Genomic DNA, 19,194 nt, shown 5'->3' on the forward strand with positions numbered 1-19,194 from the left:
ACAAAAGGTCCCCAAAAGGGGTAGGGAAGGTAGGGCAAAAAAGAGATCTGTTTCAACCAGTTATTCAAGTAGTTGAGAGTAATGACTCTCTGAGGGAATATTTCTAAGCAAGCAGCAGTCCGAATTCATCCGTTTTTACAAAATCAATCCCCACTGACCATGTAGTCATGAAATCGTAATTTTGGGCATGAAGTTGTGCCATAAGCTCCTCCATACGCTTTATGCATGATAATTCTGCAGCCCATTTCTTTAGGGTGGGGGACCTACCTTGACCCCAGTACCGAGGTATAACAGCTTGGGCAGCTGCCACAAAAAGCGTAGGAGACCCTTCTAGGCCAAGGACGTGAACCCAGGCAACATAGATAGTAACCCAATGGTAGGCCCCATAGGAATTGAACTCCCTATCACTCGGTTGTACAGTCTGAACACATCGTCCCAAAATTGTTTAATAAGAAAACGTTGCCACCAAATATGGCACATAGTACCCACCTCAACTCTGCACCGCCAACAGCAATCTATAACATCAGGAAATATTTTATGTAGTACAGTAGGGCATCGATACCACCAGGATAGCACTTTAAAGATCTCTTTCTGAGTATTGCCTGCTAGACTGGCTTTATGAGTGAGTGTAAAGATTTTTTGTAAGTCATCTGGGGTGAAGTTGATACCAAAGTCATGCTGCCATGCTGCCACAAAATAAGGGGGAAGAGGTGCCATCAATTGAATCAGTATTGAGTATATTTGGGAAATCAACCAGGTAGGAGGAGTCACCTGGGTACATAGCTGTTCAAAGGTGTAAGGTCGCTATTTAGGGCCCCCTGATCATTCAACCCCACCACAAAGTCTCTTAGTTGAAAATAGGAAAGCCATCTGCCCGGCAAAAGGCACTCCTAATTGGCAAAATATTATCATGACGTCAGTAGAAAAATTGTTCCACTGCCACCTCTAGTGGAAAGGCCGGATTACCAAGAATCAGTGTCATGGGTCTATCAAAGGAAAAAACTGAGTATTTTTAATCAGGGACATCCACATTTGAAGGACCCGTCGTGTTGTGATCAGGAATGCCTGCATGGTCGGGTGGTCAGACGGCTTGACACAGGGTATGGAAAATAGTGGTATCGGGGACAGATAGTCCTCAATAGTGACCCACTGTTTTTATTTCCTATGGGGAATCCAGTTCAAGACATGTACTAACAGCGCTGATAACATGATAAGTAGGGGAGACCCAAACCATCTTGTTGTTTATGACCTATAAGGATTGAGTAACGCAATCTATGACTGGCAGACGCCCAGACGTAATAGGATTTATTGTTCTATGTCTCTAACACTCGAATTGCTTTTCCATCAATCCTCTGGGAACTGCAAATGTTCCAATTGTTCAGTAATTTTAAGATCAATTCACATAAATCAGTGGGCCTTGGAATCTCCCTACCTCAAGACGAAGTGACATTCATATCACGGACATTCCCCTTTAATGGTAAACATCTACTAATAAATATTTGGGAGCTCATATATCAGCTAACCTACAAGATTTAATTAAATTGAGTTTGGGGCCTCTATTAAAAGACATGCAGACTTGCCTAGTTACCTGGTCCGGGAAACGACATTCATGGTTTGGGAGAGAGGCGCAGATAAAAATGGATATACTTCCTAGGTTTCTGTACCTCTTTCAGGCGTTACCAATGATTTTCTTTTGGAGGAAACTTTGTATTACAACTTTAGGTCTGAATATGAAACCTAACCCAGTAAATTGAATAAATTACTAAATGGAATCAGGTTACAATCGTAGAGTACAAGTACCATTGTATAATTCCCAGTGCTTGTATTGCTTTAGACATCCTGTGCATTCTCTTGATCACTTTAACTTGGATTTGTTAACCAGTTTCCTAGAACACAAAACAATAAAATGACCTCTTCATGCCACTGCCAATCCTACATTGATAAATGTACCCAAGACTGGCATAACAAAGAGGTTCCTAAATGTTTCTGTAAAATGAAATTACAACACCAATTTCTTGCCAAGTCTTCTGAGAGTCTTTGCTATTTTATTGTGTGTAAGGTATCAGTTTCAGCAATCAAATACAAGATGTGATTTGTGCTGGGTGGAGACCACACATTTACAAGGGTTTTTCATGTCAGGTCAGTCTGCCTTTTAGACTTAGAAAGCTTCTTTCTTTGTGTAAATACACTAGGGTAGTAGTGATCAGTTACATTACTTATTATTTAAATAAAAATTACTATAAATATTGTCTTTTACTAATATATAGAGTCAACAAGTCACCAGAAGAGTTATAAAAGATATTCATGGATATGAATGTTGGGCTCAGATGATGACACACCCTATAGGGGTGGGTTCATGTCAGTCTGGGCTCTCAGAAACTAGGTTGAAATATACCAGGTTTCATTTAACCTGAAATAGAGACAGCCACAGGATTGGGTTGGAAATTCTGTAGGAGACAATGCCAGGGTGGGGATGTGCATTGCAGTAAAGGCCACTTTTTATAATTAGAAAGGTAGTGACCTATGCATGTAAAAAAAGGATTTGAGCTTTAATATTCAAGAAAAGTGAGGCAGTAGACTTGGCTTTTTGGGAGGCGGTGGTTCTGGGACTACGCAACCAGTTCTAACAGAGAAAAGTGAGGTCATGGACCTGGCTTTTTTGCATTCCAGGGGTTCTAGGACCAGAGAACCCAATAATAATTAGTATTATAATTGCACATTCTCAAGATTCACTCCTTATATTTGGGAAGCCAACAGCTTTTATAGTCAATAAATGTTGACCTAAATGTACTATGGCCCAAATGTTTACTATGAATCTGAGAGATTACATACTATTTGACTAATTCTGTTAATCCCCTTCCCCATTATAGATTATGAATGAAGGCCAGTGTGCATAAACATAATATACCTGTTATCTCTTTTCTACTATCTCTGATTTTAACTTTCAACTCTCATACGTTTTATTATATTTTGGTATTTTGCATTCAGTTGGTGAATTACCCACTTAACTCCCCACCACCCCAAAGTGATTTGCATCCGGGGTCAAATGATCTCATATCTCCAGCAATTCACTCCCTTTTATATTATTCTGAAGTTTGGCCTGGTTTATAAATACCATTTGTGCAAAGACTGCAAGGTACAATTTAAAATGTGATTTTTACCACAGTGTTTGCACCTTGCTACTGGGCAGATTGTTTCTTCTATTTTCAAACATACACAAAAGAAACTATAGTAAAAATGAAATAGATGGTTGTGAACAGTCAATGGATCTTTTTATTTCATATTTAATATTTGCAGAGGCAGCCTGGGCTTGTGACGCACTATATAGAGTAAGTAAAGGAATCTTTTTAAATCTTACCATACAATGAATACTATTTTCATTGTGTGTCTCACCAGCTGTTTTCACAAAGAGTAATTTTTCCTTCACTGTTTATTAATTTTGCCTACACAATACTTTTCCAGACCATTTTCTTTAATGAATATATGATAAATTGTTGACTTTGTATAAAGAAACTGTACACTGGAAAGGTAAGCAGGGAACTGTAACATTTTATTGTACATCTGTAATACTTGTGGTTAGAACTTACATATAAAAATACATAAAATAGAATTTACTGACAAGCATAATTCAATGTGATGACTTGTGCTGGAAAGCACACTATCTTGGGGAACACAAAGAAAATACCGAATGAAGGTTCTTATCAAATAAACAGCGTCTTAAAATTCTGACGTTATTTTCCACAATTCACTTGCAATGTTTTTTTTTACTTTGATAAACTCTCCAGTATGTAAAAAATCAAAATGTTACCACATCTGTGTATATATCAGACATATATTTAAAGAGGCACTGTCACCTTTCCTATTCAGTGTAGTTACCCCACTCCCCAGGCATTGATACTTTTAGAATTGTGCACCATTGGCACCTTTTAGAATTGTGGTAAGCCACACCATTGTACTACAGGAACAACTGTGCTTCCAACCGTGGTTGAATGGGAGCAGTTGGGAACCAAGTATTTTCATGCAGTTGTGGAGGAGTTGCAGCATAGTTTTCCTTGAAGGAAAAGTTGCTTTCCGCTGTGCGGTAATGGTAAAAACCGCACTGGGAGTGGAAAATCGTGTGATTTCTTTATGAACTTCTACATGTATCAAGTTAGGTTTCTAACCAACCTTCACCACTAGAGTTCAGTGATACCTCACACTTCTACCCAGACATCATATATTGAAGAATTCTGCACAAAGAGCCAGCTGACGTATATTTGAAATAGTAAGACTGTGATATAGACTACATATGTCTGTAACTTGGACTACCATTTACTTCTATCAAACTCCATGCAATTGAAAATTTGCCTTGAGTTTGTACTTATTACAACAATTTCAGGGAAATTTACCTTATACCAGAGTAAATAGACCTTTTATTGAAACATTCTGGCCACTGCTTTCCTAGTATAGGTTGTAACTTACAAATCTGAATCATGTTCACTCCTCCAAGCTGAGATTCAGAAGACTTCTTCATGCAAATTTTCATTATTCTACACTATTTGATCTTAGAGCTCTTTTTGTTTTATAGGTCTTTTATGTTTAACACAGTTAAAAAAACATGGTTACAATATGATAAAATACAAAAATGTTTTCACATTATAAGAGATTCCCTTATGTTTGTCTTTCTTCTTGTTCTGATGTCTCATTTTTGCTCATCTCTGAAAACAAATTAACATCTGGAATTCAGTCTTTCTAGTTTTTTAATGAACTGCAGACAGGTTTTCCCACCAGTGGTTTATCTCTGTGGTCTACATTTTTCTTTTGTCTATACATCTTCAATGAATGTTTTCCCTGAAGTCACTAAACAAGAGACAGAAGAAGAGAGAGATTTGTTTGTTGTAATGGTTGGGTGAGACTCTGGGAGTTATAAAAAGGGCAAATATTTAGGTACAACTGTCATTGCCTCCATCGATTAGTCAAATATTCTAAATCTCACATGATGTTGTGTGAGATTGAGCTTTTTAAAGCTGATCTCCAGACAAACATCAGAAACCTCCACTTATGAAGAAACCTCCGCACCCCTTGGGGTGGACTTAAAGATCTATGTAGAGGTTTCTTCATCCAAAGTATTGGATGTATTCGACTGATTTAGGTCTATCTGACTTTAAATAATACATTTTTGAATAACGTTATAAAAAATAATTTCACACATACCTCAAAAATTCCAACTCTGTGTGTTGGTCATTTGTTAGATTTTTATTGTTTTATGACTCCCAATAATTGGAAATACTGGTAATAGGAGGTCACTGAAACAGGATATAATGAGAGACATCCCCAGTGGAAACAAAGCCACAAATGCATAAAAGGAGCTTTGAACCTTACTTCACTTTATCTGAAAAAGTCTGAATTTCCACTTTAATTATCTCAATCAGATATAGACCTTGTATAACCTAAAATCCTGCTTGCCTTCTTGGATTAATCTTTATAGATTTAGCACTATATTACTGTGTTCCTGGTCCTATACAGACTCCATGACTTGTGCAATGGTAAGATGGCACACCAGCCTTCCCATCCACAATAATGGCTCCTAGTAGCAGTCTCAGACTATGTGAGGTCTACCCAAAAATAATTTTACAATTAACATAACATACATAAAACACATTAAAGGAGCATTTTATCTTACGGGAAGGTTTTGTAAAATAATATATAATATATGCATCTACAAATACCTATATTACACACAAATGATACACAAAGTAACAAGACCGGTTTTCAGATTTCTTTACTGTCTCTTAGATTGTAAACTCGTTCGGGTAGGGTCCTCTCCTCCTCTAACATAGGAAATAAACATGTCATTTTTGCAACAATATATTTGGCCTTGAACCATTTAGCAATTGTATCCATTGCAAATTTTTTTCTGAACACAAGTATTTTTATATTCTGATTTTTTTCAGTTTGTTCTCATAGCACAATTCTGCCAGGTCTTCCATGATTTTTTCCTTTTGTTTCTTCCTGTAATATCTCCAAGCACAGCTGAATAAAAGACAGGTAATAGCTAGGAAGAGGACTGAGTGTCCCACTACAGAGAGGCTAAAATCTGATGAGCCATTTGCATAATACACACTTGTTGTTGATATGCCAATTATTAAAGTCACCAATCCAAAGCCCAACATACAGCTGTGGCAGGAGTTTTCCATCCCTCCTGTTGTTGTACTGATCAGATGTGGGTCTTCAGTGCTTTTGTTTGGCTTTTCATTGTCATCATTTTTGCTTTCTGTTGCATTTTCATCCAGCTCTACAGATATCTCGGCAGGTATAATGGATGATGCCATTGATCTTGTGGTAAAACAACTGCTGGGAAAACAAATACATGCAACTTCTAAAAACAAATAACAGAAACAGAAGTATTCACATCTTTCTTTAATAATAAAATGTATAAATTTTACTATACCTAATGTAATGGTCCTTGTTCTAGGTTCTAGCTGTAATATTAAACCTAGCATGATCAAACTGTGAAAGAACACCTCTAACATTGGACTTTTGCTTATGATATCCCACCCTCAGCACCTGAGCATTGGTCTCTACCCTCCTCAAGCACACTTGTTGTTCTTTTCTTAGACTCAATGTGATCCCACTTCTCGTGTACACATTGGTCTTTTCTCTGTGGCTTTTCTTCAACATACAAATCTTCCCTCTAATGGCTTTGCAGTCACCACACTCCAACGCACTAATTGCATATTGAACCCTACTATAATAATTTTGCTCACTGAGCCTGAACAATGGACGTTCAACATTTCAAATAGTGAAGCTCCATTTAGTAGAAGCCTCTGTGCTTCCACCGCAAAAAGAAACATTTAGTGCCTGTGTTATAAGTGGAGAAGAGGTATAGTTTATATACAGTATGGGAGCCTGTACTGCAGGAATATGATTACAGAGTATGATACCTATCGTTTTTTCCTGTGTATCCTTTCCCCAGGACATACCTCACCAGAATTAATGCCAGAAGTGAGAAAGATCAGTGAGCAGTCTTTAGTGCATATGCTTGCAGTGAGAAATCAACCCTTTATCAACCAGTCCTCAGCCCATGTGCATTAACTCTGTAGTGACCATTCCATTGCACATATGCGATAACTCCTCAGCATTCAGTCCTCAGCCACTCATTAATGTCACATTATATACAGTTGATGAGTCTTGTTCTGACAAAAGTCTTGATGACCGACCTATTACGAATAGGTACTGATGATTGGATGCAAATACTCACCCTACCCCTCTGCCCAGTCCACCACTGGCCCTAGCACACAGTCTCCAGTACATGGGTAATCCAACATGATTATATGATGGTTCAAAATCTTGGGGACTAATAGGAATGGGGCGTAAGAATGGTTTTGGATTTGAAGGAGTTCTTAAAAGCGGCTATATATTCAGACTCATACTGTATGTCCAAGCCTAAATGTGCTGGTCATGCCAGCGGAATGCGCAGTATTGGCAAAGTCTCAAAGGTGTTTTGGGGTCAAGGCAAAGATTGCTGTGGAACCGCAGAATTGCCTGTGCGGAATCTGTGAAGCTAAAGGCTGATAATTATGAAAAGATCAGTTATACCTATTTATGATGTTTGTATGTCTGTTGTCATAACCTTCACAGGCTTTTCTGCACTACTTTACCCTCCACACTACACACTTGCATACATTGCCCAATATCATTCCCTTTACATTCTTTTCCTGCACATACGACCCACTGCCATATCTGATAAACTCCTTTATTGCATATGTTGCCATGTCATACTTTCTGCACTCCGCTCCTGCACATATGACCTACTTTCAAACTCTCTGCACCACTCTTTTGAATATACTACCAAGTTTTAAAGTCTCTGCACTTCTCTCCTGATTCACACAAACAACTGTCATACCCCCTACACTCGCTGCCATAACCTCTACATTCCTTACACCATGGGATAATTCACCGATCATCAAAAAGGAATATGGAAGCTGTGACTTGCAATATCAAACCTATGTGACAGGATCACAAGCAAAACAGGGCTTAAAATATTTGTGTGATCTTCTCTATCAGTCATAAGAAAAATACATGTGACTGACTAAGAACTTTTTTTGGAGAGCACAATCTCTGGCCTAAATCACTGCACTGGGGTCAGGGACCTAAAAAACTGCAAAGTCAATGGAAGATGGGCAAATGCAAATTTTATTTGGCAGCCAACAGTGGCAGCTCACATATTACCTATATAACAAAAGTCATTTACAGCAGAATTAAGCTTAAAAAGATTAAAGGAATCAGGAAGTAGTTTTAGCAACTACTATAGATTGCTTTAATAAAAAGCTGGATGTTTTTCTAGAAGGAGCAAAGAACAAAGTAAATTTTTTTAAAGTAAAGATAACAGAGACTGTTAATCCAGGGAACATCCGATTGCCTCGTGGAATCAGGAAGGAATTTTTTTCCCCTGTTACGAGGGTTTTTTTGCCTTCCTCTGGACCAACTATGTCTTATAGGGATTTATATCTGGGATGTTTATTTCCCTAGTGGTTGAACTTGATGGATTTATGCCTTTTTTCAACCTGACTTACTATGTAACTATGTAATGTTAAATCCCACTATAAAACAACAACTCCAGAAATGTTTTGAGCATTGTATCAATATAAGATGGTGGAAAGAGATTCCCCGTCATATCCTAGCAATCCGTTAGAACCACCTTCTGCTCATTCTTTTAATTTATCTTTTAGCAGCAATATGGGTTATCTTCCCCAGTGCTGCCACCTGTTGAGTATTCTTTTGTATGTATGCTATTTTGAACCTATCCAACAAACACAGTTTTGCACCTTTTACAATCCATTCATGTAAACTGACCTATAATGCACTTCATATGTATTACTATTTATGCAATTGTTGATTGTATTGCTATAAGAATCATAATAAATACAAAAAACTTAAACTTTGCCGGTATGTAGGGTCTTTTGGTAGAAGAGAATTTATAATGCACCAAACCAGAAAAAAAGAGGAAAAAGACATGGCAGGGACAGATTGAAAGAGGTAAGTGTTACTCAGAGGTAAAAGACAAATGCTGGGTGCCCCCTACTGCAGTGTAATATTGCTTCAACGTTGAACTCTAGGGAGATCTAAATAACTAAAATAATAAAGTCAATCATTAATGCATCATTAAATTTAAATTTTTATACAAGGGGTATAATTTCCTTAACTTAGCATGGTAATAGTCTTGCACAGTCTCCATACATAGTGAAAGAAAGAAGCAGCCCAAGGAGCCATTCATCTTATGTGCTGACACAAAGCCTGCTGAAAAGAGGAAAGTGCAGAGGGACAGAAGTGAGCTCATCACAGTGTTGATTCTCCTGTCACTGTTCAGTCACAGGCTGGGGTAGGTCCAGGTCCACTTGTGCACAGAAGAAGTTTGTTGACTGATGCTGACCATCAGGACAGAAAATATCGTAAGAAAAAAACTTTTAATTGATGATATTGATAATTGATGAAATTGTATATATTCTGGCACGAGGTATTATTGTTATTATACCTTTTAATAAGTTATCCATTTATATTATTTTATTTTTGACTGTGTGATCTAAGCCTTTTCATAAACCATCTCTCAGATCATTTCTAACTATAAAAATGGTAGCATATATGGCACCTGCAGCTATACATCACACAGCTGCTTCTATCTTAAATAATCCTCAACAGAACAGTGTGGTGTACAATGTGTAGTATAGTGCACAGTACAAGTGCAAACTGGTACAGAAAGATTCTTGTAATCAGGGTGCACCATCTAGAAGATGTTGAGGTACACTCTAAAGGCAATCCATAAAGCTTTACCTTACTTTTGGGTTAGTAAAAAGAAATGTTTCTGACTTCAGAAAAAATTGAGAATAGAGATAGGCATTTGGACTGACAACATTTCATGATAGGCAAGGCAATGGGAACTGCTAAAACAGCAATTCTTTCTTTTTTGACTGATTTGTAACTTTTTGGGGATTTTACATTACAGGGACATAATCGTATAGTGGTGTAATTCTACCTAATTTATAATTTGCTCCAAAAACTGTTCTAAGCTGCAGCATTGTCATCATTGTGACACCAAACTGCAATGGAAAATTATAACAAAAGTTTAAATCTGCTTGCTAGAGCAACGCTATTTCTTGCTTATGGCAAAGAGATTCTAGGGCAAGTTTCCAACCCTTTAGATCCCCATTAAATCTTCATTAGGCTGCTATGAATATTAAATTACACATCTGACAAGTAAATGTGCACCTGTTACCCTTAACAAATGATCACTTTCCAAATTTCCCATTTCTGGTTAGAGAAAAAAACTGTATTGGCTGCTAGGTGGAACTTTCCTGTTTTTTCATTGGTCTAACTTTTATTATTAATAGGAAATATTTAACTTTTTTTTTATCTACTGCAACATTGCAATGACTATAGCTAATAACTATAACTAACTATCTAAAACCAGGTAAAAAGACACGCCATTCTACATAGTTCGTATGTTTCCAAATTTAAAGTACAAATACATACATTTATGTATACAAACATAACTTAAAGTCCAAAGGTAATATTATCAATTGGAAGTACAAATAACCAAAATATTCTCACCTGATTTTGTTTTAAAGGAGGTCTATCCCAAGAAGTAGCCACGGTGGTTTTATTTTCTCTGTGCACTTCTATATCCACAACAATGAGCAGTTTTCTCCAGAAAAAATATATATGACTATAACTCTATATTTCTATTTTATCTAGTACTGCAGTTTTTTATATTCACTAACATTTATATTTGCCTTGGTGTTGTAAAAGTATTTTGTTAATTTACCAGTAGCAGTTCTATGGCTTCTGAGCAATGTGCTGTGTCTCTTATGCCTAGAAGGAATCTGTATCTTGCTCTGTATTTTCTCAGCTTTAAAAGTTTCCCCCAAGTTTTTTTATATACACATCACTCACCACCAGTGCCCTCCCATTTGGGTTCCAGTCCAGACTGAGATGAAAATGATAAAAGAACAAATTAGCCAGTTCCTTTAGCTACGTGTAGACAGCTATTTGAGCTGTACAGGCTTTCACAGCTTTTCCTCCCAAACAGGAGCAAATAGAAAGAGCAGTCATCAGGCTGCAGGAAAGAAAATAAATAATATAATAGGATATAAAAGAATGGCACCAGAATCCAGTGATTGTTTTTAAATTCTGCATTAAAGTAAAATCAATAGGATATAGTTTAACACATACGTGTAAGGATTTTAATACGAGTTTAGAAAATATTTAAAGCAAGGTACTCTGAAATACTGGAATGTAAATTAAAGTGTGCAATTCTTTGTATTGTTCTACAAACAGGTAAGTATTTATATTTTATTAATTTATATAGCTCTCCTGTTGTGTTAGCACTTTACAGAATTCAAAAGTGCTTAGTGATGTCAGCAGAGTGAACCAGCCGCTTGCAGCAATTTGCCAGACGCTTCCTTGCTTGCTGAACCTGGGTGAGTCGGCTCTCGGTGAAGTGTCATACCATCAACCATAAAAATAAAATTGTGATTAGAAGTTCTGTCTGTCCAACAAGTGCAAATTTTTCCACCAAATGTGCATGTTCATAGGCATTGGGTCAAGGACTAAATAACGATCACGTAGGAAAATCTATTTTAAATGATTTACTAACCAGAACACTGGATGATGGGGTACGATAGAAGTTTGTGTCTGTAGTCATTTTTAGGTTTTGATAATTCATTCCTATAGAAATTCCTAAATCTCTACCATGGTCATACAGACACATCAGTTTAAGTGGAATCAGGCTTTCAATGAACATGAAAACAAAATATGCACATTTAGATAGTATCCCAGATTCAAGAATCCTCATTAGTGGCAAGGCCAAGGTCCTAACCACTAACCCACCAGGCTGAATAAGTATGCTATACTGAGCAATATGTGCTATATATACCATTCTTTTTAGAAAGGATAGCGAATGACGATGAAAATTACAATTAAATGACTGAACTGATAGTAGTAGACATGACAAATAACAATTAACACATGTGTAGCTCAAAAATAATGAAAGAGGTGTATTCCCCTTACTTTGATTTTACAGTGGGAGTTGAGCCACCTCTTTAATTAGCTTAGATTGGACGTAAAAGTAGAGAGAGAAGAAAAGAAAGACGTTTTGGGCTCACAAATGAGTTTGAAGAAAAATCAATGTATTTATATACAATTAGTAAAGCAAAGAAGAACAAACCAGTCAATATCCCATACCTGTTTAACAATGTGAAGCGTATGGGTCACTTAGTGCCTATACATACGTATTTCTAGCGATACAATAGATTTACGTGAAAATAATGCAGGGGACCGTGCTTAGGTTGTATTGAATCCAACGCGTTTCGCCACGAATGAGCTTCGTCAGGGATATGATAGTAAGTAAGCTTAATGGACTATATGTGTACATAGGGATTAAATATTAAGAAAAATTAAAATATATATTTTTTAAAAATGTGTAGCTCAATACATTGGGCCAATTCTTTTAATTACCATGTCTTTCGGAGATAAAGACTAGTACATGTACCTTATCTTGATCTAATATGAAAGGGGGCAATCATGTGATTAGTAAAGTGGTATTCTTATTTATCAAGATCTATACAAACAAGGTGCACATAGTTTTGGGTGATTAACGTTTCCACCTGTTTCATCACTGTTAAGCACTTTATGTTAAATAAGTGTGAAATTAATATACACAATAATTGAAAACATGTGTCTTAATGTTCCCTATTGGTGCTGATATATTGAGTGTTCTGAAATAGTAACTTATCAGAGATTAGCAACTCTCCTGATACAATTGATTATGTCTTTCCCTTTTCTTTCATTACCAGGATACCTAATCCCCTTACATTGCTGTCCACAGCTGACGTAATAAAGATTAGCCAGCTTTAGGCCCATGCCTGCTCCTATTTAGGAGATATTTGTCATCTTATGTGTAATTTGAAATGATGTTGATGAGCCTGTGTTTATTGACATTTTTTTATCTGTGGTTAAGTCAGCTATCAATAAAATCATACACAAGTTAAACCCATATCCAATATTCTGAACTCATTAATTTACAGTATTTATGTATGTAAACCCTAATAAGTAACTTCTCTTATTTGCTGCCTTTTTGGTTTGGTAAATTTACCATTGAAATGTTTTGTTGGCTAACATGAGTTCATCCCACAGAAACCAAATGAGGTTGTAACTTTGTGTATAATCTATGCTTCCCAAAAGTCTCCAGCAGTGGTATAAAATGGAGCAGTCAGTTGGGGTGAGGTGGTATGGGGGGCATTTAGTGATCTGTAATCCAAAATGAGAAAAGCCATTCTCAGCCATCATTTTGTGGAACCCTGGGGTTCCTTCTGAGGTGTCTTTTGGTTCCTTGAGCTGTTGCCTTTTTTTTTACATTGACTGCAAAATCCTTGGACCATTACCACTTTACAGAGCCAACGACACACCACCAATAATCTTTTTACATGTCTGTAAATGTGGCATTCTGACACAAACATTAAGAGTCATTTTCTAACTCCCTTTAACTGTATCTGAGGATCCAGGATTTGATAGATATTGCAGGGGTTCCTCCAGGGTATAAAGGTTAGAAAGGTCTGGCCTAAAGTAATAATGCTTGCTACTCTGCTACTCTCTACCCTGTGTAATACACCAACATTGTCACTGAAGGACAAGAAGTGTGTTAGGGGCAGGATCACCAGGGGAAAATAAAATCTTGGTTTTGGATAGAGAGTTAAGGGTTCTGATTTTTGCCATTTGTGTCTAGGGGAAGAATCACCCTTTGTATTTGTTCTTGTAATCTTTTCCAGCAGGCAGAAAAATTTGCTTGACATAAGGCTTGACATTTGTTTTAAGGCTTAACATTTGTCCTAACAGGGCAGCAGGAATCAAATCTTTTGAGGAAAACACAACAAATAGTTTAGAGTGGTGACTTCTACTGCTCAAAAAACTTGTCAAATTGATATTCTGATAAGATTAAACATCTAATCCGAATCCATGGGTACTGTTTATCTGTTTGGGAGAAAAAAAGTGCATTGAAGCCTATTTAAAAAAAAAGTCCTTTTCATCTTGGACTGTGTTCATTTCAAATACAGTTTCACAGTGGTTAAAATAATATACATTTCCCTCAAGCCTGAATAGGAACTTGATATGATCATAGACAAGCATGAAAAATACCCCTTTAGTAAATCAGCTTAATTTCTTTTTATTTGACAGATGTTGTGAGAAACTGGTTATCCTCTAATGAAAAACACTGCTGAGAGCTTTGTGGCTGCCATGTATTTTTATTAGTCTCTCACTGAATATTCATTGGACATTTTGGGAAATGTGAATGATACATTTAGAAATACAGTATCTTCCAAGAGATGAAAACATTTTCTGAAAACACAGATCTTATATTCACCACTGACAGGGACAGTGGAAAATACTACTATTGCTTACTGGGTGAATAATAATGTGGAGAAGGAGGGTGGTTTTCATGAAGTGTTTTAAATGAATTAAAAAATTTGTAATTAAAGCCAAGTATATATTTATAAAAGCATAAATATAAAGTGGTGTGCAGACCTAACTGCAACTTTATTGGGGCCAATGGAGATTGATATTTTTCAAACACCCTGATTGCCAATTTTTTTTTAGCCATTGCCTGTCTACAAAGGTAGAGAATGCAGCAACAATGGAAGTAAATTTGGTGTTATTAGAGTGGCAATCAAATTTGAAAAAGGAGGGAAGAGTGGATGAGTGGTTGTCCGTTATAAGATTGTCTCTTCTTTATAAATACATTTGTCACCGGAAATAAAATGGACCTGCAATAGGAGCATCTGTTCTGATAACAACAGTTGGGATTTCCCCTCACTTAGAGATTTTTACTCATGTCTTTTGGATAGGAAGAAACAGGAAATCACCTAAATAGAAATGAGATACTGCAGACTTCAAGGAGTAGAGATCATGTCAGACCTTAAGGGGAAGAGATGATGTCCATATTTGTGTATTTTGGCACCATGATCGGGGAGTTACTTTGAAATATATAATGAAAACAGAAGATATTTTGTCATTTGACAAAGGTTTAGAAGATTACAAGTGCTAACATTAATTGATAATGCCATACTAATAAAATACTAAAGATATTGATAATACTAAAATATGAACTTTAACTAGATGTAATCATTTTTTTCAACCTTAAGGCCGTATTATATACAATAATTTAAGTTAAAATGGATGAAATTGGCAATTTAGAAATCAGCTCATTTTTGTTCTCAACAACATTTACTGGAGGGCAGCATCTTGGCTGTACCTGGGCTGACCTAATTTCTTCCAACTAAGAGCCCTTGTAAGACCTCTGCTGATGTTAAGCACCTCTCTGTTCATTTACAGCACTGGCTAATGTAACTGCCCTCTACTATAAATCCCAGCAAAGCCTCTTTGTAGATCCCAGCCTATGCCGGCAAAGAGCACTACCATGATCAAACCTACGTAAAGGATGTCACATTCATTAGGCAACAAGAAAAGAATACAACCAAGATCACTCTCAAAGCTAACTCCAGGGGAGCCAAACAAGCTTCCTCATTAGTGTTGGCCTAAACAATTGGACTAAGGCTTCCTGTTGATTTTTCAGTTAATTATATTGTTTTCTTTGCCAACATAGCTATACAGTTCCTGAGTTAGGCTATGTACACACATGCAATAATGGTCGTTGGAAAGGATCTTTCACGATCCTTTCCAACGACAAAAGACTGCACGATGCATGAACGAGTGCTGAACATACAACAGCATTCTGCTCTATGGAGATGGGAGGGGGGTCTATCTTCATAGCCTAGTGTACCCTATTACTATAGTACCTGGCACCTGTACCTGGCAAGAAAAAAGGCAAAAAATTAAAAAAAAACAGTACAGTCTTTATTTTGTGGTTAAGGCAAAAGGTAAAAAGTGAGGAACTCTCAGTTGAGTAATGATGTACATAACTATTTTCTCAGAAGAAAGAATCAAAAGAATGCAAATACAGCTTTAGTCAATGGTAAGGATACATTAATAAAATTGCAAATGTGTGAATCACCAGTAAAATGTTTGTAAAATACAGGCAATTTTCAGATTGACTCATTCATAAAGTGGCAATCAAGTTCTCACTTTTATATACTTTCCATACAGCATTTACATCAGCACTATCCCAGCTACCAGGTATAATTTCTGGTATTCAAATAATTATGGAAAAATATCAGAAAGTCACAAACTAATTTTGTTTTTTTTCCAACTTTTTCCTTTCAAGTTCACAAGAACATAAATAGAATAGAATAACATGTATAGAATGGGATGTACTCATTAAAGCACAGAAATACTCAGAAAACTTTATGGCAGCAGAAATTATTTACTATTATTATTATTATTATTCATAATAAACAGAATTTATATAACGCCTAACATATTACGCAGTTCTGTACATTAAAGAGGGGTTGCAAATGACAGACAGATACACACAGTGACACAGGAGGAGGGGAGGACCCTGCCCCGAAGAGCTTACAAACTAGGAAGAGGGAAGTAACACACAATAAGAGGGGAGACACACAATAGGAGGTGAATGTAGGCTCACAGCTAAATTCACAATTTAAATAAATATGTGTGAACTGTCTTACATGCCAAAAGAATGTGTTAGGACTAATTCACATGTGACACTTTGCATCATTGCGCTAAAATAAAAAAGAATAAATACACTGTGGCAACCCCAGCACCAGTGGAGACAGTAAATGTTCCCAAAGTTCAATGACAAGGACATCAGGCTAGCAAGCAATGTCACTAACAGCCCCAGCTGCCTATATGTTGTGCAATGCCAGCAAAACTGGTATGTTGCCAGCCAAAGACACCTCAGCATCTTCCTGGTACTTTTATTGAAGCTGCCAAGATTTGGTAGGACTGTATACCATCGCACTGAAAGCAACATCAATCCAGAATCTGTAGACTGTTCATTAGTAACCCTGGATGAAGTATTCATGGATTTACTTTTTTATATTGCTTGGAACATCTTTTTGTTTTATGTATTGCGTATGTACAAATTTAATATGTATATTTTTTTTAAGGTTATGTTTATTTAGTATGCTGATTTTTTACGCTTTTTTCCTGCTATTTCTTATGTTTTGTAGGTTGGCTCATCATTTATCTAAAATCATCAATTTGGTTAATAAATGTCAGATTTACTCATTGATGGATTCTTTTTCCTTGTCTGCCCTCCCAGTAAATCCTGCTGTGCAAAGGAATTATATTAGTAAGGTAAAGACAGAAAGTGTATTAGAAAATACAATTAGGTAAAATTTAATGAATGCATCATTGGAATAAATGAAGGTATTTAAATCTGTCAGCATTTCTATTTTTATTTTATTTTCTAAAGGAATATACTGTATTGCAAAGAAAAAATGTCAATTATGATACAGTCTTTCTTGGAAAAAAAAATGTACAGATGGCTAAAGATAACTTTCCTTAAGAAAGGGCTGCTTTTTGTGCCAGCAATGTATCCAAAAAACCTAGTGGTGGCCACATTATCTCTGTTGGAGGATAGGGAGTTATATTTTAGATTAGCCAATTTTCCTTTTATGCAGAAAACAATTGAATGCTTACATTTTTGATCAATGACTGAGACAGGAAGATGACTAAAGCAGCATTTTCTTAAGGAAAGGCAAATATTTCAAGCAGAATTTTAGCCTGGCCTAACATACAATCCTATCCCAACCCCCTATTGCCTATATGCTTTTCTTCCACAGTAATGTCAACTGTGTAAAAAAACAATGTCCCGCTATTTTACATTACAATTAGTGCTGATAGCAGCCATTATACATGATTAGGTCATATCCTGTTCAGGAAGAGCTGTACATGTTGGATACTGGCAGTCCATCAGTAAGTACAAAGTAATGAATGAACACGGGACCATTGTGAACAACGCACAAATACTAATAAATAACGTTGCTGATGAATTTTATGTACTGTTATTACTATGTACATCTTGCGTAAAATGGGTTTTCATGTATTGTAATATCCTCGTAGCAAAAAGTATATTTATCTTTCTGTAGACACTGGTGAATTCTTGGTGAAATGTTACAATGGGAGCGTGAATCCCCCAATAGGGACAACTACCCAATATTACTCAGTTCTCACTGGGGAGATTTCCCATTACTTTCAGATGCATGTCCAGGAACTAAATATACCTGGAGGTATAGGGGAAACCTTTTAATACCTATTCCACTGTGTGCTATTTAGAAAGACATTTACCCCACTTTGGAGATAATATATTTTACTTTCTGTTGTGTTACTGGAACAGGAAGTGAAAAGAAATGTTTTCCATGGGACACAGGGAGCAAGGAAAATAATGACAGGGATTTTTAACTATTGCTACATTATCTTACACTCATAAAATGTTAGCTTTTCAGTTTCCTAAATTACACTGATAGAATGTGAATGCCTGCCCTCCTCTGCCCACAGCTATGCCCTCTCCGCACTGCAGCCATGATGATGCCAAGCAAGGAAGTTTCACTCTTAGGCTATGTTCAGTCTGGCAGGGAGGATGTTGTGCTGTTACTTCCTCATCATGCCTCAGAGGAGACACTGCAAGTAGCTTATAATCACAGAAGCCCCAATTAAAAATGAATAGGGGCGGATGTAATTGGTACCGTAACACTTTCTGCTGCCTAGTGTCAGATCCGCAGTTATTTTTTTAGGAACCAGCTTAACCAAGTGGCTGGCAAGGGATCCCACCGCAGGTTCTAATCTTGCCCATCTGGTTGTATCCACCAAACCATGAAAGTCAGACCCATTTGTGATTCCAGTATCATGTTGGTAAGGGTCACAGAAAAATATGGAACAAGGTAAATAAGTCAATCTTCCAACATGTATGAGAATACAATAATTTACAGTTTGTGTAAACTCACACCTTAAATTGAAGTTGAATTTTCTGATTGTTGTAAAGTACTGTACTGATAAATACTCATCTTCTAATAGACTCACGTGATTTTCCAGCTACAGCCTAGTTCAATGATAATGGTACGCGCAAACATCTACTTGCATGGGTATGCATATAAGTAGGTCAATTCATTCAGATACAAAACAAAATAAAGTTCCATGTAAAGTTCCATAAATACAACGATAAAACAAAGTTCCATGTATACCCATTCTGAGAAGTGTGCTGCATTGCTGTGGCTTACAATGTAGTGTAGTTGCTGCGAGGAT

At 36.6% G+C, this 19,194-nt stretch overlaps 1 long non-coding RNA gene across 1 annotated transcript; it reads right to left on the reverse strand.

Moving 5' to 3' along the window:
- Nucleotides 1-3,533: 3,533 nt before the first annotated feature.
- On the reverse strand, nt 3,534-10,928 carry LOC140340755 (uncharacterized). Its single transcript, XR_011922727.1, has 2 exons — nt 10,588-10,928; nt 3,534-6,333 (listed from the first exon to the last, which is right to left on the reverse strand). It is a non-coding gene; the product is annotated as an uncharacterized lncRNA (long non-coding RNA).
- Nucleotides 10,929-19,194: the final 8,266 nt, after the last annotated feature.

Source organism: Pyxicephalus adspersus, chromosome 11 (genome assembly GCF_032062135.1).
Source record: "Pyxicephalus adspersus chromosome 11, UCB_Pads_2.0, whole genome shotgun sequence".
NCBI classification, from domain to species: domain Eukaryota; kingdom Metazoa; phylum Chordata; class Amphibia; order Anura; family Pyxicephalidae; genus Pyxicephalus; species Pyxicephalus adspersus.